This window comes from Pelophylax lessonae (assembly GCF_965119305.1).
Source record: "Pelophylax lessonae genome assembly, chromosome: 6".
Lineage (NCBI taxonomy): Eukaryota > Metazoa > Chordata > Amphibia > Anura > Ranidae > Pelophylax > Pelophylax lessonae.
The window spans coordinates 47,678,788-47,699,851 of NC_138773.1; the positions used below are offsets into that span (position 1 = coordinate 47,678,788).

A 21,064-nucleotide genomic window follows, 5' to 3' on the forward strand; every position below is an offset into this window, starting at 1 on the left:
GCTATAGCTGCTAGCAATAATCACTGTCTTCTCCCCGCAGGGATGAATCCCGAAGGGATTCAAGCTATGGTCTGCCAACATGTTTTCAGTAAGTGAAGTGTCCCAATCGTCCATGAGGTTTTATCTGTTTATAATTTTGTAAGGTAGATGTGCCTGCGGACTCCTGGATATAGCTTGGGAAATGAAGAAGCAAGAGGTCACACTTCATAAAAGTGTGAACAAACCCATTGCTTAGAAGCAAGATAATAAAGCAACAGTCATGCCCAAAGTTTGGGAGCATATGCAGCAAGTTCAAGAGGCGCAGACCGGTCAGCTAAGAATGAAACCTTTTACCGGGAGACTTTGGGTGTCTACTTTAGATGGTAAATATTTGGCAAAGTGGAAGGACCCTGTAGGATCAGCGATAAAAATCCGTGATGTTGAGTATACCATCCCAGAAGGAGAAAGACCCTCTAAATATAACATGTTAACCTAAAAAAAAAAGCCTGGAAAAATTAGGGAGGCTGTTTTCTGTATTAATGAATAAGCCCTTTGTGCCAAAGCCCCTCTATAATTACATAAAACACAATTATGTCCTATAAACATTAAAACAATATAAGTATATGCTATAGTTTTATGCTATAATTTTTTGTTATATAGCAAAATTTGCATACAATTTGTGTAAAAATTGGTACAAAATTTGTGCAAAAAATAGTATAAAATTTGTGTAAATTTAGGCATTAAAAATAGAGTGCCTTCAAGTGCAGCATCTCGCAAGGACTAAAGCACCAGACCAGTTTTGGTATGACTGACTCTTAACATTGTCCATTGGCTTACGTTTTGGATCGACTGACTGGACAATTCCTGCTCTAATCATTCTCCAAAGGGAACAGTCCTTGTAGAGCTGTACTGTACTATGCCTTCAATGACACCATTAAAACAAACTGCAGCTGCCTAAATCTCCCTCTCTGACAGGGCTTGCACGGTTATGATAAAGGAGCCACTTAACGTGTCATCGGCGCATGACATCATTTTCCCTGTGCTCTCCGGCAGGGTGTCATGTGACTCCTTGTTTGGCCGTATCGCATGCATCAGTAAATTTGCTCTTAGCGTCTCTGTTGCACCAGATTAAATCACATTGCAATATGCTTTTATTCTAATGGACTTTGGATCCATTCCGGTTGCCAAGGTGAGCAATGGCATCCAGTCTCCTCTATGCGGTGCTGCCCTTTAAGCCTTTGTATCTTTGAGGAAGCTGCGTAAATAGTAGGTGACCATCAAACTAATTAAAGGAGAACTCCAAGAGTAGTAAAAACACACAGCAATATCTAAGGTTTACTTCTGTGTCGTCCTGTTTTAGGAGATGCCTTTTAAAAAAAAAAAAATATATAGAATTGTTCCAAAATTTTTTACATCTACAGCTGCAAAGAATTCTGTCCAACAGCAAACCATTCAATACACATACTGCAGTTTCATTCAATAACAAACCCCTTCCACATTCAAAAATATCTTATATAGGACCACACAATTGGGCTCATGCCAGAATTTGAATATGCATTCCTAATCTGTCATATATGGGCAGGTTTATTTATTAGATATTTGACTTTGCCCCATTTAGATTTACTTACTTTATATGAAGACGACTTTGAAGCTGAAAGACTCCCTGAGGTCTGAAAGTTGCTACCCTGACAACTGACTGATCATGCCTGTGTTTTTCAGCCAGGGTGCCATAGCACCCTGGGGTGCCATATGGGTTCCCCTAGGTTGCTGCAAGCACAAGACCCAGGGTGTTCAGAGGTGGGTAGGGAGAGGAGGCAAGGGATGTCTCGGAAGGAGAGAGTTCCTGCACCTATTCTTTGAGGGACAAAAAATCCCTAGGGGACTCTAATGTATACGGAAGACCTCTGACATGATAGGGTCCTCTGACGTGAAGCAGTGGTGTATTTTGGTTTTGTGCTGCCCTAGGCAAGACTAAAATTGGGCGCCCCCTTTCCGACTCCTATGCAAATTTGCCCCACTCCTTCCTTTTTAACGGATGTGACTCCCTCCAAAATTGAAGGACTCCAAGTCCCAGCATGAACCCCTGAGATCTCATGAGGGGGGGGGGGGGGGGGGGGTGAGAGGGAGAGAGAGAGAGAGGGGTGTGGGTGAGGGATGGAGAGAGAGAGGGGGATGAGAGAGAGAGAGAGAGAAAGGGGGTGGGTGACGGAGGGAGGGGGATGAGAGAGAGAGGGGGGGAGAGAAAGGGGGGAATGAGAGAGAGGGGGGATGAGAGAGAGTGAGGGGGGAAGGTGAGAGAGAGAGAGGGAGGATGAGAGAGAGAAAGAGAGGGGGTGAGAGAGAGAGGGGGTGTGAGAGAGAGAAAGGGGGAGTGAGAGAGAGGGGGGGGGATGAGAGAGGGGGTGAGAGAGGAGGGGTTGAGAGAGAAAGAGAGAGGGGGTGAGAGAGAAAGGTGAGAGAGAAAGGAGGGGTGAGAGAGAGAGAGAGAGAGGAGGGGGGTGAGAGAGGAGGGAGGTGAGAGAGAGAGAGGTGGGAGAGGCAGCTCTAGCAACCAGAGGCCAAAAGAGTCTCAGGTGGAGGGGGGGGTGGCTTTTTTGCTGCCCCCCCTGCAAAGTGCTGCCCTAGGCCTGGGCCTTGTTGGCCTAGGCCAAAATACAGCACTGACGTGAAGGGAGGCCCCTAATTTGAAGGGGGGATTTGATGTGATGGGGGACCTCTGGTGTGAAGGGGACTTCTAATGGTTGTAGGCATCATCCCAGGCTCAGGTTTCACATTAGTAACACTTAAGTTTTTTTTTACTTTTAGACTGCCATTTGATTTTTCATGCCTTTAAAGGGTAAACAAAGGTTTGAGACAAGCTGGATCATGGTTACAACGCATGCTGTCTCCAAGCTCCTAAATGTACATAGCAGCATCAATAACAGAGCCCTATGATTGAGTGTAATATAAACTACAGAGCTCCCTTTTTTTTATACTCTAATACACAATGGTGAACTGAGAACCAGAATGTGCTATCCCCATGAGGTCAGGTAACTGACACTTTAGCAATGGTCAGATTTTGGGTAGTCCAAATCCAACTTTCAGCTTCAAAATCTTCCTCGATCCAAGTAAAACCAAGAGAAGGAGGCATGTGAAGTTCTTCAATGAGTAACTGTGCACAGGTATCTTTTTTTTTTATTTTTCAAACAGAAACTTATATATAACCTTCAGTAAAAGTACTGCAGTAGCTCACAACCATGGAAAGAAAAAAGCAGAACATCATAACGTGCTTTTATGTAATGTTACTGATGGTTTTTGCTCTCAGTAGATGAAAGGGCAGCCCATCCAATGCTGATATGTCAGTTTTGGGTGAATGCTGCTAGGCTGAATCAGAGGCAGTCGTCTTTTATCTTTTAGGGATTAGAGTGGTGAAATCTCCCCACCGGAGAGCACAGTTCTGCCCCATTCTGACATGAAGTGTCGCACAGGGAGTTTAACACTCCATTGGTAATAGACAACGGGTGGGTGGACCTGACAACACAGGTGTAGAGACTTCACTGATGGAGCCCCAAGGCATATAAAACTGCGACTGATCAGCTCAACCCCTTGAGATCTCCCCAAATCTGACGTATGGGATTTGGGTAACCTGACCCTTACATTTACCCTTAAATCTGCTGAATCCAACACATCTGGATCCAGGTACTGCAGAGGTGCGTTCCCCCCCCCCCCTTAAAGGAGAGTTCATACAAGTGCCAGATGTGGAAGAAAACTCAGCAGTGGACATTGCGGAACGTTCCAAGAATCTCTCTCAGGTTTCTGTAGCAACACAGTCTCACCTGCAAGGTTCTTTCCTCCTGTCACTCATTTCCGACACCTTCCCTCAAAAAAAAAAAAAAAAACAGCCGACCATTCAGAACAAGACAGCTTGATACCGAACTAATCTCCGCAGGAGGATCTCCAAGCAACTGCCCGCATCCGCAGCTGCTAATCGCCAATCTACCTTAATGATCTTTCGCCAGCCCTACATCAATAACAATGCACAACCAGTTATCGATGGACCGAGAGATTAACAAGGCTTATGCAATAAGACGCTGCAAAGACCAATCAGGATCTGAGCAGTGCTGTTACCCATGGCAACCTGCGACGGGCAGTCAAAACAAGGAAGGATGACTATGGTCTTGTTGCTATGAGTTACTGTGCTCCGCACTTAGCCTCAGCATTTACTTACCTGTTCAATGATAGGGTTGGCTTGAAGGGGAAGGGGTGCCTTATGTATTTAAAGAGACTAATTACTATGCTTCTATTTGCAGAACAGGTGCATTCTCGTTAGTTGTGTATTTTGTGCATTAATCTCATTTGCAGAGGCTCCTTTGACTTGTAAGTCTGCTAATGTCCAGTATATGCATAAGGTTCATTAGGAGAAACCTAAGAGAGCTTACAATCTAAAAAAAAAAAACTATTTTTACGATAATATAAGTAAGCTGTTCTATTTCATAATAGCTGCATTTGTTAACAATGTCTATCAATCTATAGTATCCATCTATCTACAGTATCCATCTTCAGATGAATTTTGCACACTGCCAGACCCCGATGAACTGGAGACCTCAGACCTCTGATTGCCATCATAGTGCAGGTGCCATCCTCGGGTCCTGTCCTCCTTTTACATGCATCGCCACAGTGGGGCACCTATAGAACTGACCACTTCCACCAGCAGAAGTAAAACGGATAACTTGGATCCGCATCTATTAGAGCTGACTTTGTCTCCAACACAACAGACTGATCACCCCAAACACTTTCTTAATAAGACAATAAGCAAAGTGCAGTAGCCTACAGCAACCAATAATCCATCACTTTTCCTCATCCCGGCTGCCCCTTCAACCAGGGACCGGTTGCTACAGGCTACTGCACATCGTCAATGCCTCTTTGAGATGCTTTATTGAATATGGACATGGAAAACAAGAACCCCCTAGGACAATATAGCAAAAGGGTACCTGGGTCGTTGGCTCTGTCCACTTCTCTCTTAGGGCACGGTGACCAGGGTACGTCCTTAGGAGGCGAAGATGTGAAAAATGGCACCATTCGTATTTTTCATCCTCCTCAGCAAGCCTTCAAAGCCTTCTCAGCGGTGATTATTCACAAACCACTGGGGATGAGAGGTAATTAGGACCGTCCGCTGTAGCATCCAGCCTGAAAATGTAGAGGCAGAAGAAGGAGGGGTGTGAGAGCAGACAGCATTAGCAGGGAAGAGAGGGGAGGTGTGTGCATGGTGGTGGTGGTGGGGGGGTTCATTGACAGTGTCTATTGAGACATCAGGTCGGGGGGTTCGAGATGTGCTGAGATGCTGCTGGCACGGCAGCCTTTGTTTGGGGAGTAGGTGGCGTGCCCCCCTTTCTCTCTCTCTCTCTATCGTGTGCGTTGCTTGTGTGTGTGTGTGTGCGCTGGATGAGTGTGCGGCTGCCTGTTTGTGCCAGGAATAGCAAGCAAGGAGCTCTGAAATGCCAACGACAGGGGTCAGGGAGAGACAGTTCAGCTATGCTCTTTGCTTGCTATCCTCAGGAGAGCCAAAGAGGAGGAGAGAGAGCAAAGCCAGGCTTCACTAGCCATGATACATCAATAATACATCCTAAATTCTCTCTGCCATTAACTCTTCCAAGGTCACCTACGAGAAGGTGCAGAAATGATTGTCTGGAGAGGAGGTGATGGATCCTAAAGGATCACAGAGTCTTTTTTTTTTTTTTTTTTTTGGTGTTTGTATCAAAGGTTCTATTTTAGAATATGGGGTCAGGCTACATGCACACAAGCTTCTATACCTTCATTTTTAGAACTGATTTTTTTATCTTTTTTTTATTTTTTATAATGCAATAGAAAGAAAAAGCTTCTAAAAATCTAAAAAGGTATTTTTATATATACAGCGCTCACATATCAAATCAGTCCTTGTCTCTGAAATCCAACAGAGAACATACATATTCCAGTAAGGCAGCCAGTATCCCTGCTGGGAATTGAGCCCGGGACTGTGGCAAAGCAAGGCTGCAATGCTAAGCACTCCACTGTGTTGGTACATCTGCTTTTGCTTTTTTGGGGCCTCTTTGGCCACATAAATATTGGCGTTGAGTTCCGTTAAATGTTTTTTTCGTGGTTTGCAAGTGAATAACTAGACAGGTTATGGTAAGGTGGGCTAAAAGGAAGTGAAGGGTTCCTTTCATCCTGCTTACCATAATCTGTGTGGTTTTACTTTCTCGCAGCACCCCAAGCCCTATTCTATGGAAGCCATGCACGGATAATGGCTAACAGCTGTATGCAGAATGGAATAAATGGCTCCATTATATGAGGCTTTATCTGTGCTGAAAACCAGCGGCGCTGAAAGCACAGCTGGCCCAGGGACATAAGGGCACTCCAATCGCTAACCCCTTTAACTGCAGAGACAGTGGCCAGGGGTGTACACATGCCATGGCAGGAATTATACCCCCCTGTCGCTTTTAGGCGAGCACCCTGCAACCACTTGCAATGTAGAAGGGGAGAAGGGGTTACAGCTGGTGTTGAAAAGGGGCATTACAATGCCTCCTCACTGCCTCTCAAATGCTCTCTGAATGTGGATCGCTCTTCAGAGACCAAAACAAGTGTGAACAAGCCCTAAAGGAGACCATTATATGAGAAATAAACTCTCAACTTTTAGGATTTGTGATAGAAATGTGATAAGGCATCCAGAATATTAAATCATATGCAATACCTCACCTTGAAAAACAATCCATTCAGTTTAAAATATAAAGACAAAATATTTGTTCATAGATTTAAGAAACATTATAAATACCATTTTTTCCCCCTTTTTCTAGAAGTGATCACATAACCTCTGTTCTCAGCTGCGTAAGGGAGAGAGCTAGGGGAGGGGAAGCAGCAGTACACTGCTCTTGCCAGTGAATTGTTGTCTGCAGGGGTGTCAGCACAAGTCTGATCATTGGAGAGGAGTGCGTAATGCATGGAGGTGGGTAGTATGTGCAGGAGAGGAGTGTGGAATGTATGGCAGTGGGTAGTATGTGCAGGAGAGGAGTGCGGAGTGTATGGAGGTGGGTAGTATGTGCAGGAGAGGAGTGCGGAGTGTATGGAGGTGGGTAGTATGTGCAGGAGAGGAGTGCGGAGTGTATGGAGGTGGGTAGTATGTGCAGGAGAGGAGTGTATGGAGGTGGGTAGTATGTGCAATAGAGGAGTGCGGAGTGTATGGAGGTGGGTAGTATGTGCAATAGAGGAGTGCGGAGTGTATGGCGGTGGGTAGTATGTGCAGGATAGGAGTGCGGAGGGTATGGCGCTGTGTAGTATGTGCAAGAGAGGAGTGCAGAGTGTATGGCGGTGGGTAGTATGTGCAGGAGAGGAATATGGAGTGTATGGAGGTGGGTAGTATGTGCAGGAGAGGAGTGCAGAGTGTATGGTGGTGGGTAGTATGTGCAGGAGAGGAGTGCAGAGTGTATGGTGGTGTGTAGTATGTGCAGGAGAGGAGTGCGGAATGTATGGCGGTGGTTAGTATGTGTAGGAGAGGAGTGCAGAGTGTATGGCGGTGTGTAGTATGTGCAGGAGAGGAGTGCGGAGGGTATGGTGGTGGGTAGTATGTGCAGGAGAGGAGTGCAGAGTGTAGTACGTGCAGGAGAGGAATGTGGAGTGTATGGAGGTGGGTAGTATGTGCACGAGAGGAGTGTGGAGTGTATGGCGGTAGGTAGTATGTGCAGGAGAGGAGTGCAGAGTGTATGGAGGAGGGTAGTATGTGCAGGAGAGGAGTGCGGAGTGTAAAGCGGTGGGTAGTATGTGCAGGAGAGGAGTGCAGAGTGTATGGAGGTGGGTAGTATGTGCAGGAGAGGAGTGCGGAGTGTATAGCGGTGGGTAGTATGTGCAGGAGAGGAGTGCAGAGTGTATGGAGGTGGGTAGTATGTGCAGGAGAGGAGTGCAGAGTGTATAGCGGTGGGTAGTATGTGCAGGAGAGGAGTGTATGGAGGTGGGTAGTATGTGCACAAGAGGAGTGCGGAGTGTATGTCGGTGGGTAGTATGTGCAGGAGAAGAGTGCGGAGTGTATAGCGGTGGGTAGTATGTGCAGGAGAGGAGTGCATGGAGGTGTGTAGTATGTGCACAAGAGGAGTGCGGAGTGTATGGAAGTGGGTAGTATGTGCAGGAGAGGAGTGCGGAGTGTAGTATGTGCAGGAGAGGAGTGTGGAGTATATGGTGGTGGATAGTATGTGCAGGAGACGAGTGCGGAGTGTAGTATGTGCAGGAGAGGAGTGCGGAGTATATGGTGGTGGGTAGTATGTGCAGGAGAGGAGTGTATGGAGGTGGGTAGTATATTCAGGACAGGGGTGTCAGTGTATAGTGGTGGGTAGTATGTGCAGGAGAGGGTGCGGAGTGTATGGCAGTGGGTAGTATGTGCAGGAGAGGAGTGCAAAGTGTATGGCAGTGGGATTGGAGGAGTCAGACTGAGTTCTCAGCACGGCTAGAAAACTGACCAGGCTGCGCTCTCATGCCTATTGTGGTCAGTTTTTAATAGGAAAGCAGAGGGACTGGCAGGAACCCCAGGTATTACACCAGAAAGCAATACAAAGAGAACAGGGTACTTTTTCATACCAGTACATGGTACAGCAGGCACATATCAGGAATATGAAATTCTGGGTTGACATATTCTTTAAAGCAACTCTGTTGCTAAAATTAAAGCTTTAAAAAATATTTTCCGGCAAAGAAGATGGTAAATACTGATCTCTCCTGCCACAGTGCAGATCCTAGCTGTATTGGTAAAAAGAAACTGACTTATCCAGGAGTGTCAGATTCCAGGACCTCCCACCACTGCCCACTGTGGTGTCTCCAATAGAAACCCTATGTTAATGCAGAATTTTACTAGATATTTTATCTTTGCATGGAAATGTTTTTAATTTTTTTTTAAGTTTCATTTTAGAAAAGGCTCAACTGCTCTTCTTTCTTGATCTGTCGGTTCTTTTTTCTTTTCTAAAACTCTTTATATTTTCACAATACAGAATACCCTATAGTGAAAATTACACTGGCCATTTTTGCAGTGAGTGTAAAATTATATATATATATATATATATATATATATATATATATATATACACATATAAAAAAACTGTATCTACATAAAAGGTGTACAAGACAAAAAAAAAAAATCAAAGAAGTACCATTACATAACCACAAGAATGGGCAATGACTACGGGGGGTCAAGCGCCCCTCACTCCCCATGTCAAAGTGGTCACACTACACCCTGGGGACACCCAGTATAAAATCAGCGTCACAGAGCATGTCTACTACAACCCTAAGTATGGAGAGCCAATCGTCCAATTAGTAAGGCCATAGAGAAAAGAAAAGAAATTGTAAGGGGAGGGGGGATTCGATGGTGGGGGAGGGGGAGGGGGATTGGATGGCGAGGGGAGGGAGGGTGTAGTGAGGAAGGGGTTTGGTGGCAGATAAAGGGGAATCACTAGCCAAGATCTGTAATGCCAAGTCCAAGAACCACCCCACCCCCCAGTTGAGTTTCAACCAGGCTGAAGGTATGATGCCAAGCTGGAGGAGCTAGCACTGCTGTTGGTCGGGGGGGTCCATGTATCAGAGGATCACCTCATCCAGCCAGGTGTACTGAGGAAATATAGTCAAGACAGTAGAACCAGGTTTTACAAAATCGCTCCTAGCTGTTCCTTTTTTTCCCAAGAGATAGCATCCCTTTTATTTTGCTCACCATTATTAAGTAAATATATATAAAAAAAATAATAAATCAAACTCTGCATGTTTTTAAAAAGTCTCTAAGTATACTGTATGTTTATGGGCCAATGTTCTAAAGCTGGTCCCACACATTACGAAGAACTATGTCGTTTAAATCAGCCCATACAAATCCTAAAGAGATTGTACAAATTGTAATGTGTGGGCACTCCCATTTAGAGGTATATGCGACACCTTTTTTGAAGTTTCGGTAAGGTCTGAGTTTTCGGCATAAGGTAGCTCTCAGTAGACTCTCTGTTTGGCCTATGCTGTGTCTATTCTTATATGTAATGGCTCGTTTCAACTGGGCTTTCTGGTATGGTTCGGTTCGGAACGGTACGCTATTTATGCCGTTTCCATTATGAATGTTATCCTAATTCCGAACCGTACCGTACCACTTTTTGGGACCCTTTCGTTGGGGTACCAAGCACATTAGTACCGTACCAACAGGGTGGAGCTACACTCTGCAGAACTTTGATTGGTTGACAGAGAATCGTCTATCACGGCTTTCCTGCTACACCACGCCTGTCATGAAAGGGTACTATTGGCAGTGGAAACGCAATTTGTACCGTTCCGAACCGTACCGTACTGAACCGAACCGTACCACTCAGTGGAAAACGAGGCATGAGTGAGAGGTCTGGCAAAGGCCTTCTCTAGCCTTCCTCAGGCACCAGATTTGGTGGTAGGCCCAAGAACAGGAATAGTCAGGATGGCTATACATTTCTTTTCATGTCAAACAGAAAGGGGGGGGGAGGAGGAGAAATAGGGCTAGACTACCAGGATTGGGTGGCAGGCCCAAGAAAATAAAATTGTTATCATGGCTGGATGTATCTGTTCAAGTTGATGAGAATGAGAGGAGGAGGTGAGGAGAATTCTTCAGGCACCAAGGTCAGGTGCTAAGCCCAGGAATATTGAATGGTCAGCATGGCTAAACATTTCTGTTTATATCGTCAATGATGGAGGAGGTGATTAGCATGGCTAGACCACTTCTAGACTTCTTCAGTCACCAGAATTGGGTGGTAGGCCTAAAGCCTCGTACACACGCACAGATTGTTGGCCGACCGATCGGCCGTCTTTTGTCCAGTGTTGTTTGTTGGTTGAAATGTGCTCTAGACTTGCTGCACTGGACTTTTGTTGGCCAACAAAAACCAACTTCAGAAGTGATGTCATGTTCTGGTTGACTTTCCGTGTGTTTTTTCTTCTCTTAGCATGCCCAGTCTTGCTCATCTGATTTTTGTCTGCCGAAATCTATACTGACTGAGGAACAATCGGACCGTTCTGTTGTTGGCCAACAAAAATTTTATAGCATGCACACCAGATTTTTTTCGGCCGAAAAGTCGCAGTTGGTTGTCGGAAGCATCATACTAACAAGCCTACAATCGGCAGATCGGACGTTGGCCGACAATTTACGGCCAACAATCTGTGCGTGTGTACGGGGCTTAAGAACACAAATGGTCAGCATGGCTGAACATTTCTGTTAAAGTCAAAGAAAATGGGAGGAGGAGGAGGAGATGAGCAGGGCTAGACCTCCTCAGTCACTAGGATTAGGTGGTAGGCCCAACAACACGAATAGTCAGCATGGCTGAACATTTCTTTTCAAGTCAAAGAAAATTGGGGGGAGGAGGAAATGAGCAGGGCTAGACCACCTCTAGAGTTGCCAGATGCTGCCTATCAGGAGCAACGAAGTCAGGTTTTTGCCCTATCTCTTACCACAAGCAACAGCAGGACAGCACAACTTGGAACCAACCATAGACTTGAGATGGTCATCCAATCCAGCCAGGGTAGTTTCTAAAGAATTGTAAGCTATCACATTTGGATCCACATGGCTAACAAACACTTTCCTACAGATTTCTCTTAAAATGGACAAGAAGATATGATTTTTTTTTTTTTTTTTTCCCAAAAACAAAGATATGATTAAGTAATCTTTGTACATCCCTATTTTATCTTTCTTTAAGAACAGTATCCCTTTTATAAGCCATGCACGAAGAAAAAGTCAGCACCCGTAAAATAAACCTCAAACATCTTTATGAGGTCCCAATACAAAAGTTACAAAAATGGAAGCTAAAATTATGATATCATCAGCAGTAATCAGCACGGGTTTACAAAGGGGTGTTCCTGTCAAACCAATCTGTTAACATTCTACGAGGAGGTTAGCAGTGAGCTAGACAGTGGGAGACCTGTGGATGTGGTGTACCTGGATTTTGCTAAGGCATTTGATACAGTTCCCCACAAATGGTTGATTTAAAAATTAAGGTGCACAGGCATCGACCACAAGGTTTGCTCTTGGATACGGAACTGGTTAAAGGGGCGTGTCCAAAGGGTGGTAGTAAATAATGTACACTCGGACTGGTCTGAGGTGGTAAGTGGGATCCCCCAATGCTCAGTTCTGGGTCCAATTTTGTTCAATTTATTCATAAATAGCATTGGGGACGGGATCAGTAGCTCGATCTCAGTGTTTGCAGATGACACAAAATTGAGCAGGGCAATAACTTCACATCGGGAGGCAGAAATCTTGCAGAATGACCTGAACAAAATAACAGAGTGGGCAACTACATGGCAAATGAGGTTTCATGTGGATAAGTGCAAGGTATTGCACTTAGGGACTAATAACGCAATAGCAAAATACATGCTAGGGGGGGGGGGGACCTCTAGGGGTATCAAAAATGGAGAAAGATCTGGAAGTCTTAAGGCCCGTACACACGTACCGATCGTCGGCCGAAAAGCTTCGGCCGACGACCGATCTGCCGATTGTAGGCTTGTTAGTATGATGCCTCCGACAGTGCACATTCGGCCGAAAAGAATCTGTCATGCAAGCATTAAAATTTTTGTATGCCGACACCAGAGCGGCCGATTGTTCGCCAGTCAGTACAGAATTCGGCAGACAGACAGCAGATTTGCAAGACTGGGCATGCTCAGAAAAGAAAAAACACAGGGAAAGTTAACCATTACATGACATCACTTCTGCAGTTGGCTGTAGTCGGCGGACAAAATTCTTGTGCAGTCTTTTGCACTTTTCAACAGACACCGAAAGCCCTGGACAAAAGACGGCCGATCGTTCGGCCGACGATCGGTACGTGTGTACGGGGCTTTAGTAGCAGATAGACTTAGCAATAGTATGCAATGTCATGCTGCAGCTGCCAAAGCCAAAAGAATATTAGCATGCATAAGGAAGGGGATGTATTCCAGAGACAAAACTATAATCCTTCCACTTTATAAATTACTGGTCCGACCACATCTGGAGTATTCTGTCCAGTTCTGGTCGCCAGTCCTCAGAAGGGATGTGTTGGAGCTGGAGAGAGTACAGAGAAGGGCAACAAAACTTATTAGGGGATATGAGGACCTTAACTACGAAGAGCGTTTAGAAGTGCTTGATTTATTCTCCCTGGAGAAGAGACGCCTGAGAGGGGACATGATAGCAATATACAAATACCTCAACGGTGATCAGAGCATAGAAAAAAAACGATTCAGTCGTAAGGAATGCATGAGGACACAAGGCCATACAATGCGATTAGAGGAGAAGCGTTTTAACCTCAGGCTACGCAGGGGGTTCTTTACAGTAAGGGCTACAAGACTGTGAAATTCTCTACCACAAACGGTAGTAAGTGAAGACTCTTGGACATACATCTCAAGGATAAAAACATTCAGGGGTATGGGAAATGATTCACACCTACACAGGTTGAACTGGATGGACTATTGTCTTTATTCAACCTCAACAACTATGTAACTATGTGTAACTATGGAAGCAAACATATTGCATCAAAGTTTCAGACTGAGATGGACCCCTTTCTTTAGATGTTTGCTCATCACCTTGAGAAAGGGATCCATCATGGCCTGAAACTTCAGTGTATTATACTTGCTTTCATTTTTTCAACTTTTGCATTACAACCTCATAAATATTTTTGAAGTTTATTTTGCGAGTGCTTTTTTTTTTTTTTTTTTCCATGCAAATTTATGTACATTTATGACGCCAGCTGCAAACTCTGAAATTGTGGTGGATGGATTGGTCTAAAATCTTCCTTTTATAATCCAAACTTTATTGCCATAACCTTGGGCCTTATTTGCCAAAACCAGTTCTTGCTTTCCACAGCAAACACATCCCCTAATTTCTCCTAAGGGAGAATTAAAGTAAAAATGTGGTTGCCATTAGCAACAAGATTTTTTTTTTCCGTACACTGATAAATAAGGCTCACCACTCTCTGGACTGAACCAACGAGCGCTTCCAGACGAAAACCTGAAACCAGTCAAGGACACCCTACTCTAGCTATTCCAGGATAATGCTATGATACTTTAATGGCTCCAAGAAAAAAAAAAATCTATCCTCTATTAGGTAAAGTGTCGACTGACAGCTTTTTAACCTTGGGTGAATTATTGGCCACCAGGAAGCTGTAGACTTGAAAATCCTCCAGGTCTTGAGGCACGGCCAGCATATTAAATGGGAGCCGTGTAGGATCTCTACTGTGTTTTGGGAGGCCGAGCTGTCAATCATTTTGGGATGGGGATGCAAGACAACGTAACAGCAAATAAAAGCCTTGCCTTACCATGCAACAGGTTCTCTTTGAATGCACAGACACAACCCCAGTACCTGTATTTTGGTTAAAATTGAGAGGACAGAACTCTTGCAAGACACTAAGCCCTATAGTATGGTACTTGCATTAAAAAGAATCGGTCATTAGACCACATAAGCATGAACTGGGATAACTGTGTGTTAGCGGGAACCACAAGGTGCAATAAATAGTACTGCTAGGTTATAAATCTGTTTCTAAGTGTTCCTGGGAGCACCCCAGCCAACTTGTAAGCTACATCTCAGGCATGCAAACATCTTACAGCCCACTGCAGGTACAGTTCAAGTGAGGTGCCAGAAGCAGTGCATTGTAGGAATCAGGAAAAGTGGATATGCCAGAGCCAAATAAGTATAAGGTTTATGCTAAGTGATGTACTGAAATGCTTCCTTCAAACATCTAGCTATGAAATACACATTGTGCTTAAAGCCCAACTGAACCCCAGGAAAAGAATCTGCCAAAAGCTTCCTTGTGCATTATAATGGTAAGCAGGGTTGAAGCTATAGCCTATAAGTGAGTTAGAGCTTTTGCCCACCACTGAGTTTGTTTTGGAGCTATAGCCCCCCAGTGATTTGGAGTTAGAGCTATAGCCCTCCAGTGATTTGGAGTTAGAGCTATAGCCCCCCAGTGAGATGGAGTTAGAGCTATAGCCCCCCAGTGAGATGGAGTTAGAGCTATAGCCCCCCAGTGAGATGGAGTTAGAGCTATAGGCCGCCAGTGAGTTACAGATAGAACTTTAGCCCACCAGTGAGTTACAGTTAGAGCTATAGCCCACCAGTGAGCTAAAGTTAGATCTTTAGCCTACCAGTGAGTTAAAGCTATAGCCTACCAGTGAGTTAGAGCTATAGCCCACCAGTGAGTTAGAGCTATAGCCCACCAGTGAGTTAGAGCTATAGCCCACCAGTGAGTTAGAGCTATAGCCCACCAGTGAGTTAGAGCTATAGCCCACCAGTGAGTTAGAGTTGGAACCATAGCCCACTTGTGAGTTAGAGCTATAGCCCACCAGTGAGTTAGAGCTGGAGCTATAGCCCACCAGTGAGTTAGAGCTGGAGCTATAGCCCACCAGTGAGTTAGAGCTGGAGCTATAGCCCACCAGTGAGTTAGAGCTGGAGCTATAGCCCACCAGTGAGTTAGAGCTGGAGCTATAGCCCACCAGTGAGTTAGAGCTGGAGCTATAGCCCACCAGTGAGTTAGAGCTGGAGCTATAGCCCACCAGTGAGTTAGAGCTGGAGCTATAGCCCACCAGTGAGTTAGAGCTGGAGCTATAGCCCACCAGTGAGTTAGAGCTGGAGCTATAGCCCACCAGTGAGTTAGAGCTGGAGCTATAGCCCACCAGTGAGTTAGAGCTGGAGCTATAGCCCACCAGTGAGTTAGAGCTGGAGCTATAGCCCACCAGTGAGTTAGAGCTGGAGCTATAGCCCACCAGTGAGTTAGAGCTGGAGCTATAGCCCACCAGTGAGTTAGAGCTGGAGCTATAGCGCACCAGTGAGTTAGAGCTGGAGCTATAGCGCACCAGTGAGTTAGACCTGGAGCTATAGCGCACCAGTGAGTTAGAGATGGAGCTATAGCATACCAGTGAGTTAGAGATGGAGCTATAGCCCACCAGTGAGTTAGAGATGGAGCTATAGCCCACCAGTGAGTTAGAGATGGAGCTGTAGCGCCCCAGTGAGTTAGAGCTGGAGCTATAGCCCACCAGTGAGTTAGAGCTGGAGCTATAGCCCACCAGTGAGTTAGAGCTGGAGCTATAGCCCACCAGTGAGTTAGAGCTGGAGCTATAGCCCACCAGTGAGTTAGAGCTGGAGCTATAGCCCACCAGTGAGTTAGAGCTGGAGCTATAGCGCACCAGTGAGTTAGAGCTATAGCCCACCAGTGAGTTAGAGCTATAGCCCACCAGTGAGTTAGAGCTATAGCCCACCAGTGAGAGTTAGAGCTGAAGCTATAGACCACCAGTGAGTTAGAGCTATAGCCCACCAGTGAGAGTTAGAGCTGAAGCTATAGACCACCAGTGAGTTAGAGCTATAGCCCACCAGTGAGTTAGAGCTATAGCCCACCAGTGAGTTAGAGCTATAGACCACCAGTGAGTTAGAGCTATAGACCACCAGTGAGTTAGAGCTATAGACCACCAGTGAGTTAGAGCTGAAGCTATAGACCACCAGTGAGTTACAGCAATAGCCCACAAGTGAGTTAGAGCTACAGCCCACCAGTGAGTTACAGTTAGAGCTATAGCCCACCAGTGAGTTACAGCTACAGCCCACCAGTGAGTTACAGTTAGAGCTATAGCCAACCAGTGAGTTAGAGCTATAGACCCCCAGTGAGTTACAGTGAGAGCTATAGCCCACCAGTGAGTTACAGTGAGAGCTATAGCCCACCAGTGAGTTACAGTGAGAGCTATAGCCCACCAGTGAGTTACAGTGAGAGCTATAGCCCACCAGTGAGTTAGAGCTATAGCCCACCTTTGAGTTGTATTTGGAGCTATAGCCCAGCTGTGAGTTAAAGTTATAAGAACAGCCCACCTGGTAAAGTTAGAGCTATAACCCTCCACTCAACAAAGCTCACACTCCCCTCCTGAAAGAGGGGCCTCTGCTCTAACTTATAGGGGGAATGTTGGACCACAGCAGAATGGGCCACTGTTTACATACATCATTACGGGGTCTTTTTTGCTTCTCTATGCAATGCAGGCAGACTGTGGCTGGTAGAAAGAGCAAGCAGGGTTTCTGTACATTAATTCCTGAAAACATCACAGCGCCCTACCTCGTACTCCACTCGAGAGGCCTGGTGCAAGGTAGGTTGGCTGTAGGAAATCAGGGGACATAAAAAAGGATAGTCCTTCTCCTCTACCGAGATGGCTGGCTCCACACAGAGGAACAGCACAAGGCATGGTAATGGAGAAAAGATCAGCTGCAAGGACACCAGGAGCGATATTAGTGCCTAGCTGCAGAATATGGAGGGAGAGTGCTGTCAGTATAAGTGGGTTGGCAGTGAGCATTCAGGAGACCCTGTCCCCAAATGGGCAAGGATCTCCACTCTGAGATCAGTTCTAAGAGAAACAATTCAGGTTGAGACATTTGATAGAAGAGGGAACCACCTACTGGATCACTAAAGTTATTCCATGGGAGTTCCATAACCTGAATCAGAGACCTTGGAGACTGGGAAATACTCACGGGATCCAAGCTTGCTTTTCTGTATCCACATACTTCCAACATTCTGAGAATGAAAGGAATGTACATTCGTTCTGTGCCAATGGGGGTAAAAGCAAATGTTATTAGGCTTTTTTCCCTCTAAGTTAATATTATTCATTCATAGAGTGGAGTAAATGAGGAAAATAATGTGCCACTAGATGGAGCTGACGATCATCGGAAATACTTATTTACTTAAATTGTCACCTCCATCTAGTGGCTATAATGTGGTATTTTCCTAATTCACCCTTTTCTTCGTGAATGATTAACATTTGACCTGGAAAGAAAATAGTCTAATATCATTTGATTTTGCCCCCATTCACACATGAACAAATGTTATTTACCTGTTTTCTCTCCAGGTCAAATGTTAGTCATTTATACCCTGTTACCACTTTGCGTAGTGAGAACGAGTGTTCCCCCTCGCAATTTATAAAGCGCTCTTTACATGCGTGTCACTCATAGGTCAGCCAATTCACTTTAATGGGCTTCCCTATGCGCATTTTTCACCAAAAAGAGGCTTCTTGGCCGACAAGCTCAGCGCGATTTTACATTGCGCATTTTGACACGGGATTCTGTCACCCGACAATCCTGGTGAGATCACACCGTGTTTGGGGTGCCATAAAGTTGTTTTAAAGGCTCAAAGTTTTTTTACCTTCATGCATACTATGTATGAAGGTAGAAAAAAACCTTGTGTGTACAGCGGCCCCCCAGCCTCCCCAATACTTACCTGAGTCCCCTATCAATCCAGCGATGTGTGCCAGAGCTGAGCTTCTCCCAGGACTCTCATTTCTTATTGGCTGGGACAGCAGTGGGGGCTATTGGTTCCTGCTCCTGTCAATAACAGCCAGAGAGCCAGTGAGGAAAGAGCGGGGGAGGGGGGGGGGCAGCGCTGTGTCTTATGGACGCATAGAGCAGGGCTCGGGAGCAAGCAAGCACTAGTGCCCCCAGAAAAAGTGGCTTGCTATTGGTGGCACTAACTGAAGAGAAGGAGCCAGGGGTGCTGGCGGGGGTCCTGAACAGAGGAGGATCTGGGCTGCTCTGTGGAAAACCACAGAACAGGGCAGGTAAGTAGAACATGTTTTTTTTTAATTAATCTTTGTCACTTTAAGAATATTGGCACCCAAATGTACTGTGCGCAATCTGTCCCGTTTTGGAAAAGTGGGCAGAATTGCAGCGATTCTGCCCGCAAATTCAAATTGACTTTTGTCAATGAGGCCTTATCGCGTAGAGTGCATCAGGAAAATACCGCCTTATTGCCACTAAATGGAGCCGACAATCATAGGAAATAATCCTTAGCTCCATCTAGTGGCTATAATGTGGTATTATCCTAATTGAATCTATTCTGTGTGAATAAATATTATTTGACCTCAAAAGAAAATTGCCCAGTAACATTTAATATCAGGAAAACATTGCATTATTGTCACTAGATGGAGCTGAAAAACAGAGGCTTTTTTACTATAATCGTTAGCTCCATCTAGTGGCCATTATGTGGTATTTTCCTGATTTATTCTATTCTTTGTGAAAGTATAACAATTGACCTGGAGAGAAAATTGCTTAATAGCATTTTATATCAGAAAATATTGCATTATTGCCACTAGATGGAGCTGATAGTCATAAGAAATAGATACTTATTTACTATAACTGTTAGCTCCATCTAGTGGCCATAATGTGGTATTTTCCTGATTTACTCTATTCTTTGTGAATGAATAACAAATAATTTGACCTGGAGAGAAAATTGCCTAATAACATTTGCATATGTGCATACAGTTCTGCAGGATGAATAGCTCCTATACACCCCTTTAGGGTTTTTCTTTTTTTTGTAGAGGACTATATCTTAGACCAGGAAGAGTGACTATTGAGGAGCAATGAGGGATTAGGTTCCAAATCAGGGACAGTCCCTCCAAATCAGGGACAGCTGATAGGCATGTCACTGGTAAGATCCTGTCTGGGTTTTCTGAATAGTTAGCTTTCAACTCCCCCGTGGCCCCCAGTGCCTGAAACATGGTAAACTGATAACAAAGCAATAAAGTTAATAGCAAAAAAAGCTAAGATTCTTTTTTTTTTGTTTTTAAGTGAAGAAGAATTTCAAGTAAGTAGTTGAAATTTCACGACTCTCTTTTAGTAAAATTCCTAACAGGACTAACGAGAGGGATTAATTCTTGCCGGGAGGGGGGTTTCTCTTTAAATAAACCACATACAGGGGCCGTATTGCCAAAAAGCGCACACCAAACAAACGTTCCCTTTCAAGCTCCCGGGCGCACCCTTTCATATTTCTCTTCTACAAGTCAGGGGAGGTTCCCAGCTGGCTCAGCTCAATTAAAATTACCGCAGACCTAAGAGCAGGCTGGCACAATGAGCGGGGTACCAGGTGCAGCTCTCCCTGATTACAGGAGAGACCAAAGACGCTGCAGATCATAAGATTCTCCGTCAACGCCCCGAGCACTTTTCCCTCTCCGTGCAGACGCAGAGGATGCGATTTTTTTTTTTTTTTCTAAAAATACAGGAAGGATTCTGCTCAGCCTGAAAATAAATGCCACCGCAAAAACCTTCAGAATTCCACATCTTAACATTCCTGTAAAACGCTGTTTTCACTTCCTACAAAAAAATATGCCATATTGAATGCAATCCTTCCCTCGAATAAAGGCGACACGACCTACGGCAGTTCACTAATTCGATTGAAGCAGCGTGGTTCTGGGTTGTCCGTCTGCATGGAGAAATAAAGCTTTCCCCCTTTTTATCATTCCACCCAAAAGTGGAACTTCCACTTTAAAGCGGAGTTCCGGCCACAGATTCGTTTTTTTTTTTTTTTAAATACCTCCCACACAGTGATCCACCGGCCTTCTTACATCCGCTAATCCGATTTTGTACATGTAAATAATAGATTGGCAATACTAAAATCTTACTTTATAAAATTTTTGCAGAGCGCCGCCATCTTTTCAATGGTCCCCCAAAGCCGCAGTGTGCACAAATATGCCCTGCTTCCTGGTTGTAGATGGAGGGGGGCCGATCAATGCAGAGCGAAATCTCACGCATGCCCAGTTCAAAGGAAAGTACTGGCAATAGGCTGGCGCCGTCCGCGCTGTGCTCCGCCTCTCATCGTGTCATTTTCTGTTTGGAAATAACGTGATGAGAGGAGCGGCCGGCCGCGTACGTCACTGCCCACTGCCTCCTGGGAGTGATCAGTAAGAGCTCCCAGGACGCATTGCGGGACAGGAAGTGACGGCGCGGGCCGTGGCCGCACAGGGAGGAAGTGGAAGGAAAGGGGAGTATATTTTCTGCTGAAACAAGGTAAGTAAAAAAAAAAAAAAAAAAATTGAGGAATATCCGATTCTTTTTCAGGGTACAATAAGGAAGCGGATGCCACAAAATCTAAAATAACGATTTTGCGGCCGGAACTCCGCTTTAAATATTTTTTGGGGGGCGGATAAAGAGATTTGACCGGTACCCACTCCCACTTCCGCTCGGGCCACCTAGGCAGCTCGAACCGGAGTTCTCCTCTCCCCCTCCCTCCCTGCACCCTGCATGTGCAGCCGCAAGCTGTCACAGCTGGGTGCCCATACTAGAGATGTCGGTGCCGCTAAGAGGAGAGGGAGAGGAGCGAGGCTTCAGACGGCCGCATCGCTGGATCGTGGGACA

At 45.3% G+C, this 21,064-nt stretch overlaps 1 protein-coding gene across 2 annotated transcripts in view; it reads right to left on the reverse strand.

Moving 5' to 3' along the window:
- The window catches only part of RAI1 (retinoic acid induced 1), a 330,449-nt gene that overhangs the window by 159,070 nt on the left and 150,315 nt on the right, over window positions 1-21,064 (reverse strand). The window contains exon 2 of one of the 2 annotated variants that reach the window (XM_082261242.1): window positions 4,950-5,145. The exons of the other annotated variant lie outside the window; for it this stretch is intronic. The gene's annotated coding sequence lies outside the window, so the exon portion shown is untranslated. The remainder of the gene's footprint in view (window positions 1-4,949; window positions 5,146-21,064) is intronic. 2 annotated transcript variants of the gene reach the window in all.